The sequence below is a fragment of the Neltuma alba genome, unplaced genomic scaffold (assembly GCF_004799145.2).
Source record: "Neltuma alba isolate B1F8T4 unplaced genomic scaffold, ASM479914v2 tig00013053_pilon, whole genome shotgun sequence".
Lineage (NCBI taxonomy): Eukaryota > Viridiplantae > Streptophyta > Magnoliopsida > Fabales > Fabaceae > Neltuma > Neltuma alba.
In genome coordinates, this window is record NW_021637394.1 from 1 (window position 1) to 10,930 (window position 10,930).

General features: G+C 30.8%; 1 long non-coding RNA gene and 1 pseudogene across 1 annotated transcript; one reads left to right on the forward strand and one right to left on the reverse strand.

Moving 5' to 3' along the window:
- Positions 1–2,495: 2,495 nt before the first annotated feature.
- LOC114733973 (cytochrome P450 81E8-like) lies at positions 2,496–4,594 on the reverse strand (annotated as a pseudogene).
- A 3,336-nt stretch (positions 4,595–7,930) lies between these two features.
- LOC114733971 (uncharacterized) lies at positions 7,931–8,550 on the forward strand. The gene is made up of 2 exons (XR_003739118.1): positions 7,931–8,008; positions 8,338–8,550. It is a non-coding gene; the product is annotated as an uncharacterized LOC114733971 (long non-coding RNA).
- Positions 8,551–10,930: the final 2,380 nt, after the last annotated feature.

The window sequence follows — 10,930 nt, forward strand, 5'->3', positions numbered from 1 at the left end:
TTTTTTTAGTAGTACCAAGTAACTAAAATATTTTTATACAATTTTTCCTTTAAAATATTTTTTAGTTTAAGATATTTAATACTAATAGAAAAATCTTTAGAGTGCTGAATCTACGAAAAATTACTGAAAAATATTATAGGATGTTGGGTGTTATTAGAAAGATATTTGAATGTGCTACATCAACTACAAATTAATTTAGAATACTAAGTGTTCCTGAAAAAAAAAATACTTCATGGTGATAAATGCAACTTAATCCAAATTAACAAAAGCAAATTTTATGCTGGACATTAGAATAAATTTTGTGAGTAATTATACCATTAGGAAATGAAAACAACTTGATTGAAAACCTGCATGCAGTAATACATGGAGAAGGTGAAATCTTAAAAACGATCAAAAGTATAAGCCTTTCGAGTTTGATTCGAACTGGAATTCATGTTCAAGTTTTTGTATATATAATGATATAAAGATCATAAATTTTATATTTTTCATTAAAGACTAAGGTCCCTATTTAGAACTTATTTTTTTAATTGACGAAAATGACCGTCCTCTTTGATTTTCAGTACCCATCTTCAATTATTATGTTTTTAGTACTTATTAACTTTTATCATTATTTCAATTCTCATTTTTAGTTGTTTTAGTATTCAATTTTTCATGATACTCAAATTTTAAAATCTCATAATTAATATCTGCATGCTAAAAAGTTTAGAGTTCAGTACTAAAAGATTGTGTAGTATGTGTGCAGAGTTTTTTTTTTTTTTCCTTTCTTTTTTTTGACCTGGTAGTATGCATAGAGTTCAATGCGCATCATTTAGGATTGAAGGTAGTAATATTTTGTTTAAATATTCCGGTCAAAAAATAATATTTTGTTTAAATAGAATATTGGGGGCTTCGGGGTTGGGTGGGGATGTCCCCTGTATGACTATCTTGTTTTGCAGCTTCGTGTACAAAAGGTAAGGTGCTCAGTTTTTTTTTTTTTTTATTAGCATTCAGTGTTATGGAATATTTTTTCAGTAACATTTCATCATTTTTAACTATTTTTGAAGAACCACTCAATATCTTAAAATAATTTTTGATAGAATTTATACTTTTAAAGTATTTTTTAATAGTAATGATCAGCTTAAACTTATGATACCAAGTACTCTTGATAATTTTAGAGCGTTGGATACACTAAAATTATTTTATGATACTGTTACTAAAATTTATTTTTAGGTGTTAAACGCACAAAGATTTATTTTAGAACATTAGTTGATAGTGAAAAATATTTCAGAATAATGAAATCTACTTAATCAAAAAAAATTTAGAATATTAAATGCTACTAAAAAATATTTTAAGATATTAGATGTATAAAAAATTATTATTGAGTAGCACTAAAAAATAGTTTTTACTTGGAAAATGCTTTAAGAGGTTGGAATGTTGGGTGTTAGTTTTGTTTTTTCCCCCTCCATTAAAAAAGGCTGAGCACCATTCCTTGCAGCAGAGAGAAGCTCCGCCCGATTTTGGTACAAGCCGCTCTATGACTGTGACTGAGTTGGGCCTCCACGTCAGGTCCAGTCCAATTTTATGTTCTTAAAAACAAAAACAACACCGAGCAACAACAAAGGCTGTGTTTGGGCCCCAAAAACCATCTTTTGTCATTATGAATACAACTGTTCTGTTCCTCTACTTGAGAGTGACAGGTTCCCGTTTTTGGGTTACTTTTTTTTTTTTTTTTTTTGGGAGGGGGGGCGATCCTTTTACACAGAAAAAGATAAATATATAAAAAAGTTTTAACTCACGTGAAAATAATTATAACTATCATGAGAGATTTCAAACACCCCGCCGCCCATCAAATTGGATTAACACAGCCAATTAAACCTTAACAAAAAAAAAAAAGTACTTTGTCCTAAGGAGAAAAATAGATTTCTCTAATTGCTCTCTCGATTTTTGACTTTACATATTTCCCTTCTTTCTCCCATTCTAACCCTTTCTCCAAGCATACTAATGATACTTTATATATAGTCAACCAAGCAGTAGATAATATGAACATAAGTTCTTGTCAGTTTCTAGCTAATTAGATAAGATAATACCCTCTGGTCCTAATTATGAGATCTCGTTTGTAGTCTACAAATGAAATCTTATAATTAGCACTGGAGGTAGTAAGATATTTAAATAAAAAAAATTCTTACAATTGCCCTATTTAAATACTTGGTGAATTGCACATTAACCCTTCTTATTTTCATCATTTGTCTTGAGTAACACTATCATAGAGTGAAATTATGTTGGTCAAGATATATTATCAATGTCAACGTTAAATTTTTTTTTTTTTTTGGTTGCATGTTAACATTACTTTTTTTTTTTGTCATTCTTCATCCAGTAGAAAAAACTCATGCATTCATCATTCTTACGAAGAGCTAAACTTGCAACTTTTTATTTAAGTCAAGACTTGAGAAAATGTTTGTTGTCAATTGAGCCATACGGTTCCGACAAATAGCAACATCATTCTGCAAATGTTCCAACTATATAAGAGACTTATCAACGATCTCTTGGCGTGCTTTACACATAGCTTCTAAAGGAACAACTTTTGACAAAATCAATCATTCTCCTTCTGTCATATCAATTTCTTCCTCACTTACTTGTTTCCATTCAAAGCATTGAATCAGTAAGCCTAAAGCCCAGCTCATTGTGCGTTGTGCCAAGCCTGAACCTTGACAAGCTCGTCTTCCTAATCCAAAATGCATCAACTTATTTGCTTCCCCCTCTTTCTGAAACCTTTCAGGATTGAAACATAAAGGATCACTCCATAATTGAGGATCTCTATGAATGGCCCAAGCATTAATCAGCACAATAGTATCAGGTGGGATGTTATAATCTCCCATGGTGCACTTATCTGAGGACAATGGGGTAACAATAATGGGCCTGCAGGATGCAATCGAAATGTCTCACATACAATGCTTTGAAGATATGGCAGTTTCAAAGCCTCTTGTTCATCTATCAAGTGTTCTTGCCCTATTTGTGACTCTATTTCTTGCCTTGCCTTTGTTAATATCTCTCGATGATTCAGTAAACTAGACATTGCCCACTCTAAAGTTACAGCAGATGTGTCATTTCCCCCGCGAAGCATTGCCTATATATGATGTCAAACGATGTCAAGTTTTGTGAGTTTTTTGAGGAAGAACACTTGATTTAATAAAAGAATTATTCATTATTTAACTACTTGTGGTAATATATGTAACAACATCAATAAATATAAGAAAAATTAATATGTAAGTCCTTATAGTTTCACATGATTTTTTTTTTTTGATGAAAAGTTTCACATGATTTTTTTATTAGATTTTTGTAGTTTCATGTGACAATATAAAGGGAGGAAACTATAAGGCCTTAATTATGAAAAAAGTCAATTGATACCATAACAATCTAATAAAAGAAACAAATTACAAGACCTAATTAAAAATCATATGGACTATAGGAATTTTTAGATTAATTTTCCGACAAACATATTTTAACTGGGAACAAAAATTTCAACAATACTGCAGAAGCGCAAAAAATGTCATTTAAAAGCATTTCTCATTTTTCTTTGGTTTTACTCAATCATTATATATTCGTTTATTCTTGCATCAAACAACCGCTAGGATATATAATTTGCAAAAGTGTGGAACTAGTTAAAAAGCAAAATGAATAATAGACATGACAATGCAACCAAAAAGCAAAAACACAGTAGCTCTTTACCAAAACAAGACCTTTGATTATTTGATCTGTATAATACTCTGGTTCTGATTTCTGCAGAGTCAAGAGGTGATTTATCAGAGTATTTCCACTTGTTTCCACTTCTGTGCTCATCAACTATTCTCTGCAAAAATCTATCGAATCTGAGGCTAATACCCTTGAGCTTCTTCTCCAAGTTATCCAAATCAAACCATCTAAGTGTCGGCAAGAAATCTCCAGGATTATTTGCCCCTCCTAGCATCAACAACTCCTTCATCGTCTCTCTAAACTTCCTTGCTTCTTCCACGTCCTCAACTTTGCTATCATCTCCCCAGTATCTCTTCCCAGATATCATTCTCATCATCGTGTTAAATGTCAGCTCAGAAAACCTAGATCTTAGCTCCACCTTCGTGAAACCCTTACGAGAATCATGAGCAAGCTTTTGTACCAGTAGCTTCATCTCGTCCCTTAGCATTTCCATGAAGTAATTGAGACGACGCGTCGAGAGGATGTCAAGCTCCAGGATGCGACGGAGGTTGGGCCAGTGTTCGCCGTATGGGGCGGAGGAGACGGTGGTGTAGTTGTAGTAGATGTGCTTTCCGGTCGGAACTGGGGGCGGTTGACCAGAACGATGTCGTTTTCTCATGAAGCATTCTTGAACTGCAAAGGGCGACGAAACGACCACCACCAAACGAGAGCCAAACCAAAGAGAAAAGATTTGACCATAGTTTTGGGAAGTACGTTGAAAGTGGTGGTGGAGTGGCTTTTTAAGCTGGTGGAGATTGCCGAGTATGGGAAGAGAAGGAGGGCCCAGTGGGACATTTCTGAATCTTCGCTTTCTGAGAAAGAGCTTGAGGATGAGGAAGAAAGCAAGGCAAAGGATGGAATAATTGATAATGGAATTTGTGGACATAGTTTTGCTTGCTTGCTTCATAATTTGATGATTCATTCATGTGCTTCTCTTTAAATAAAAAGATTTGTTAGACAAATGGATTTTTATTATGTTTTGTTTTGCAGTATACTTTATGCGTTATCTGACATCTGCTTTATGATGCATACGTATCTGCAGAAAAGCATTTGATGCAACAATTGGTGATGTCTTTTCTACAAAGTGATTGGTTTCAACTTGTGAGCCGTAGATGTCATGTCTTTTCAAAACAGGGATGAACAGCATAACGGGCTATGGGAAAGTAATGTGTTATGCGTATGCAACATGATATGTTTGTGTGTTCCACGTTTTAGCCCCCAGAAAATATATAAGGGAAATAGTTGTTTATTAATACATATCTTGTATATAGAAATTAATATAGATGGGGTGTTATGAGTTTTATATTGGGAATCTCATAAATATTATAGGGTTTATAAGTTTAAGAGACTCTCACTCTTATAATCTTTAAAATTGAGCTCTCATTTTTGGGCTTATGCTTATCATATTGGTGTTTTTATTGAGAGTTAACCAACTAGAGAAGGCTACCTACAAAAGTTTTTAACTAATAAGAAGATTGAGTAAAGTGCTGTAGAGTGAGTTACCAGGACGTTGGCTCTCTAGAGGGTGCTTTGTTATGAGTTTATATTAGAAAATCTCACAAGTATTGTAAGGGTTATAAGTTCAACTGGCTTTCTTTTCCTAGCAAGCTAGTCTTTTAAAGTGAGTTTTTTTTTTTTTGGCTTATGCTTACCATATGAGTTTGTATTCAAATATAGAAATACTTGACTGGTACATGGGAAATTGGGAACCACACATTTTAATTTGAAAATTGAAAATATCTTGCATATTAAGATTGACAAATGAATTATTTTATTATCGATAGTGACGTTGTAAGTTTTAATATTGATAATTTGTTGTGCTTAATTATTTCATTTTTTATGTATTTTAGGATATAAACAACTTTCAGTTATAGGAATAATTAATATAATTGATATAATAAAGAAATAATATATTATCTATACAAATGTACCAAAATATATAACACAAAATAGAAATCTAGAATCGACAAATAGATTTATAAATACACATCCCATTCCTAATTAATTCGTGACGAATATTTAACAATGAAAAGAATTATATAGCTATGTTCCGTCAATAATCACCTATTTTTTTGTAGGGTAAAATGTGAGCTCGTGCTTTACGTGAAAATAGGGGTGAGCTTACTATTCATACCTTGTCAATAGTACTGTTTTTATTACATATAGAGAAGAGCATTTGAGGCACTTTGAAAACCCCTTTTGGCAATTGAAAACCCTTAAAAAATAAAAAACCTCAAAACTCGATCAGATAGATCTTCAAGCTATTATTCATATAATAAATCTTGAATTTTCAGCTACTTTTGAAAAGTCATAGCTAAATCAAGAAATCAAGAAATATAATGATGAAGTGGTTCAAATTTTTAGTTAAAGTTCTTTAAATTCTTTATAGGCGAAAAATACATCTTAACTCGTTATATTTCCTTCTTTTCCCAAAAAATCCATGGAAAAGCTACTGTTAATTTAGTAAAAACCGTAATTTCATATTTTCTAGTTGAAAATGCTACCTACCCGATCTCAAATATAAGATTTAGTTTGTAATGCAAATACTTCTTGCTCTAAATATAAGGTCTACTTTATATTGTAATTTGCATTATAAAATTGATTTTAAATTTATGACCGAATATAGTATGGCATAGTAGATCTTATATTTAGAATTAGAGATAATATCTTTTAACCTACACATCAAAATTGCATGTTCTTAGACTCTTTTTAAAGCTTAGAATGTAGACTAATTTTTGGCCAAATTTGGCCAAATTCACTGATTCACTTTGTTTCTTGTAGGCCTTACTTTTGGTGCTCATGAGTCATGAATGTGAGCTGATTTTTTCAAAAGAAAATAAATGCTAAGTTCAGAGATGTCTCCAAGAACTACTTGAATTAGTAAATGGGGCGGGGCTGACCCATATGGGCTCCGACCCAGAAGCATTGCTACCCCAAATTTAACCGTTTCTTGAAGCCTAACCCCCATAAGTCGAGCTGACCCAAAAGTCCATTTTTATTTTTTTTTATTTTGCCCTAAGTTAGTTTACACATTAAAATGTAATAATGTCCAAAATGAGTTGATCAAATTTTAAAATACAAAACTATATTTAAAGTATAAATTTAATCCAAAAAAATAAACATTCCTCATCCTTCTCGTCTTCATCATTTAAATAAAACTACTCTAATTTAAACTTTCAAATGGAAGAAAGCATCCCTATTCTTGCACTAAGAAAATTCTTGCATCATATATATAAAGTATTAATAAAGAGGATAACATGAGGAATAGTGAAGGGGGATAATACAAGGGCTGATGCAAAGCACGGAATGAATTGAAATTTCGACAATATATAATTGTAAAGGAAACTGACGGTTGAAACGAATGAAAAGCAAGAGATGGATATGGGAGAGACGCCAAGGTTGAAGGCACGACTAAGTCAATTTAGATTTTTTTTTATAATAATATGAAGCAATTATTTGTATGATTGGAGTGGATAGCAAGGGGAGAATAAATTTTATTACATCTTGTCCTTAATATAAGAGTTAGACAACTAATTACAAATATTAAAAAAATTAATTAAGTTAGTTATTTGTAATAAATAAGTGTTAAAATTTTCTAAAATATTCTTATTAATCTTCTGCATTAGAATATAAACACTTTAACGTGCAATTACTATAGAGACTATTTTAAAAAAAAAAAGTAAATATGAAAAACAAAATAGATTAAAGTCTTATATTTAGAAATTGATGTAGTACTAATTAACAGCCTTTATGTCAGTACACTGTGCTTCCCTATGCTGGAGACCATAAATAGAGAGGAAGACAAGGGTAAGTGTAGGGAGCATATATAAACAAAAGCCAAATTAGAAGAGTCATATATATTGCTGTAAAATATGAAGAAGGCTATTCTGATTGCTTTTCTCATTTGGGTTTCTACAATATTTCTCTCATTTCCCTCTTCCACTCACGCTCGTCTTAATGTTCGTAGCATCATCCCAGATGGTAATTAACAACTTCAACTTCGTTTATTTTGCGGCTTTATTTCATTTTTCCAATCTGAGTCTCTGTAACTAGCTTCTTGCCTGATTATTAAGTTAATCACTTATTAATTAATTAGATTCCGTTGTGATATGTGAGCATACTAAACTGATATGTCAATATTATATGATGATGACGATGCAGATCAATGTTCATGGGAAGACTCGCCGATGATGGATATGGATGAGCCGGGAATAAAATGTCCTCCTGGTTCTTGTCATACTACTCATTGCCCTTCCAGCATCATACCCTATTCCAAAAGCTCCATGTGGTCTAAATTCCGGTCTTTTTTCAAATAAGTCGCTGTCTTTTTTCTGATATTATCCCATCATATGACCTAGTTGACTAATTGAAGGAGATTAAGAAAATTACTAGATTTTTTGAAGTATTTATATTTATAGTTTTTTTTCTAACTAATTCCTCTCACTTATAAATTGATATATAATCTAATAATATATAGAAATATGTTAGAAAGATCATACAATATATGTTATAATTAAGTAATTTTGTAACTTTTTTAATCTCCTCAAATTAGTCAATTGGGTTTTATATAAGAATCGGAGGCAGTACCTTCTATAACTGCCTAAATAAGTCATACGTTTGTGTTTGCAGCTTTTAATGATCGTTTCTGTTATGAAGAATAATGTCTTACTACCTTGATTTCATGGGAAGTCGAGGTAAAGATTGCTCATGAATTTCATATAATTTTGAGTGTACGTGAGACATATATAATTCTTAAGTTTATGTGCTGGTGTTGTACTTGAAATAAAGAAGAGGCCTCCTAGCTTCTTTATTAATTAATTTATTAATTAATCAATACAGTTACTTCTCTGCGGGTAATTTTTCTTTTGTTCTGGGAAGGGAAAACCATATTGAAGGTACCTATACTTTCTCTCAATTTTTAATTTGGTACCTATGTGTTTTTTTCCCTTTAATTAAACATTTAATTTTATTTTTTTCGCAACATTAGCTCTTATAACTTTGTTCTATTGATATTTTTAGTTTCTACATAAGGATTAATGATGTTAATAGAGCAAAATTAAAGATTTAGTTAAGAACAAAAAACACATAGGTACCAAATTGAAAATTAAAAAAAAAAGTATAAGTACCTCCAATATGGTTTTCCCTTCTGGGAAAGACGATGAAAGTGGTGGTGGAGATCCGCCGGGTAACTGAAGAGTAGTAGGGCCTGGCAGGATATTTCTGAATCTTCTTCTTCTGAGAAAGAGGTTAAGGGTGAGGAAGAAGATAGGGCAAAGGATTGAATAGTTGATAATGGAATTTGTGGACATATTTTTGCTTCATACTTTGATAATTCATGTGCTTTTCTTTAAAGGGGTATGTGGGACAGATGGATTTTATTATATTTTGTTTTCTCTTGTCTAAAGTCAAGTTAACTGTGCTGAGTCACATAAGATCACTTCAAAATATCTTTCTCCATTAGAATAACTTCTTGTATTATTTTAAAATGTTTAATTTTTATTAAAATATATAAAATATTTAATAAGACTAAAATAACAAAAGACCTAATAAAGGAGCATTGGTTAGCATCGTTTTGGGAATATTTATGTATACACTATGTATATTTATATTGCCAATTTCTTAAAAATATACTTATATTTTTGTCTTATCTTTTGCCAATATAATTGGGTCTTTATTTAGAAATCTTTCACGGTTTTATTGATAAGCCACTACACAAAATCTACGCAGCAGCTACCTTTTTTTTCCCTCATAATGTCCTTATATCAATCAGTATATTTGTGGTAGACAGAGGGATTAAAATATAAGGAGAATTACAATCAAGTCCCAAACAAGAGAAATAACTATTAAAACGTCTAATAACAACTTAAGCAGCTTGTAATAACAAATTCTAAAATAGGGAATAACAATCCCTGGAACTTGTTTTGTAATTTTTTTTTCCTTGTATGGTAACTCGTTGTAATTCTTCCTAAAATATATGAGTCCGATTGGGTTAGTATTTGTTGGCAAAAGAAAAAAAAAAGATTCAGTTAGTATTTATTATGATTAATTAATTAAGCAAAATATTAAAAATGGGATAATTTTAAAAGCATTATTGAATCATCCCTTTTTATTGATATCATGAATCATCTTTTTTATTCTTAATAATTCATTTAAAAATGACTTACCTATAATGGAAGAGAAAATACACACACACGCAAGCGCGCGTGTCACAGCAAGGCAGAGTTATTGGCATTCTTGCGCGCCGTTAAAATCCACTGTATACTATTCTGGATCTTTTTTATTTTCCATTTTTTTAATCTTGTTTTATTTTATTTTTTGTGATATTTTTTCAAACCCTTTTATGGTCATTTAAGAGAAAGGAACGATGACTGAGACTCGTCCCTCATGGATAAGGAAGACAGAAACAACAATGCAGGGAATTGGATAAGTCAATAGCAGAGTAAATGCGAAAATAGACACTATCTACCCATGCAATCCATGCATATCGAACGAAGCGTATCCATAGAATGATTTGTATCAAAATTTTCTTTCATTTTATGTACATTTGGTTTACATATTTACTCTCTTAGTTTCTCTATCAGAGATGGATTAAAGATTTAGTTTGATCCTAAATAAGATTTTAATTCAATTTATCTCTCAAAAAAATTTTTTTTTTTGCTAAAATATTGTACATATTGGAAAGGACTAAGGGGTTTTCTAATGCATATGATTAAATAAAATATTTTAGAAAAAAATTAATGCATATTTCTTACAAATAATTAATTTAACTGATTTTTTTAATATTTATAAATTAGTTATTTATAATAAGGACATGAGGTCGTAAATATTTATTAAGCTCATCAAACCACTTTAGTATTATTTATAAGGTAGAGAGAGAAAAAATTTTTGACCCTAGCATGTCATTATATTTTTAACATTAGTTTCCCTTGTTATCCCTTAATATTAAACGTTTGTGTACGTTATTTAACTTTTAATGTATGGATACTTAATAGATGTAAAGTTGAAAATTTATTAAATATATAGACAATGTCAATGAAAAAGGGAGGGACAAGAAGAAAAGAATTAAATTACTTCTACCATTTATTTTTATAAGAAATAACTAACAAAATCGAACAATTCAAAATATTAGTTAAATTTAGTTAAAAATAATATATATATGTAACATATATATATCTAATTATGCCCTTTCTTTTAAAGGAGGTACCTGACAATAATGAGTGAA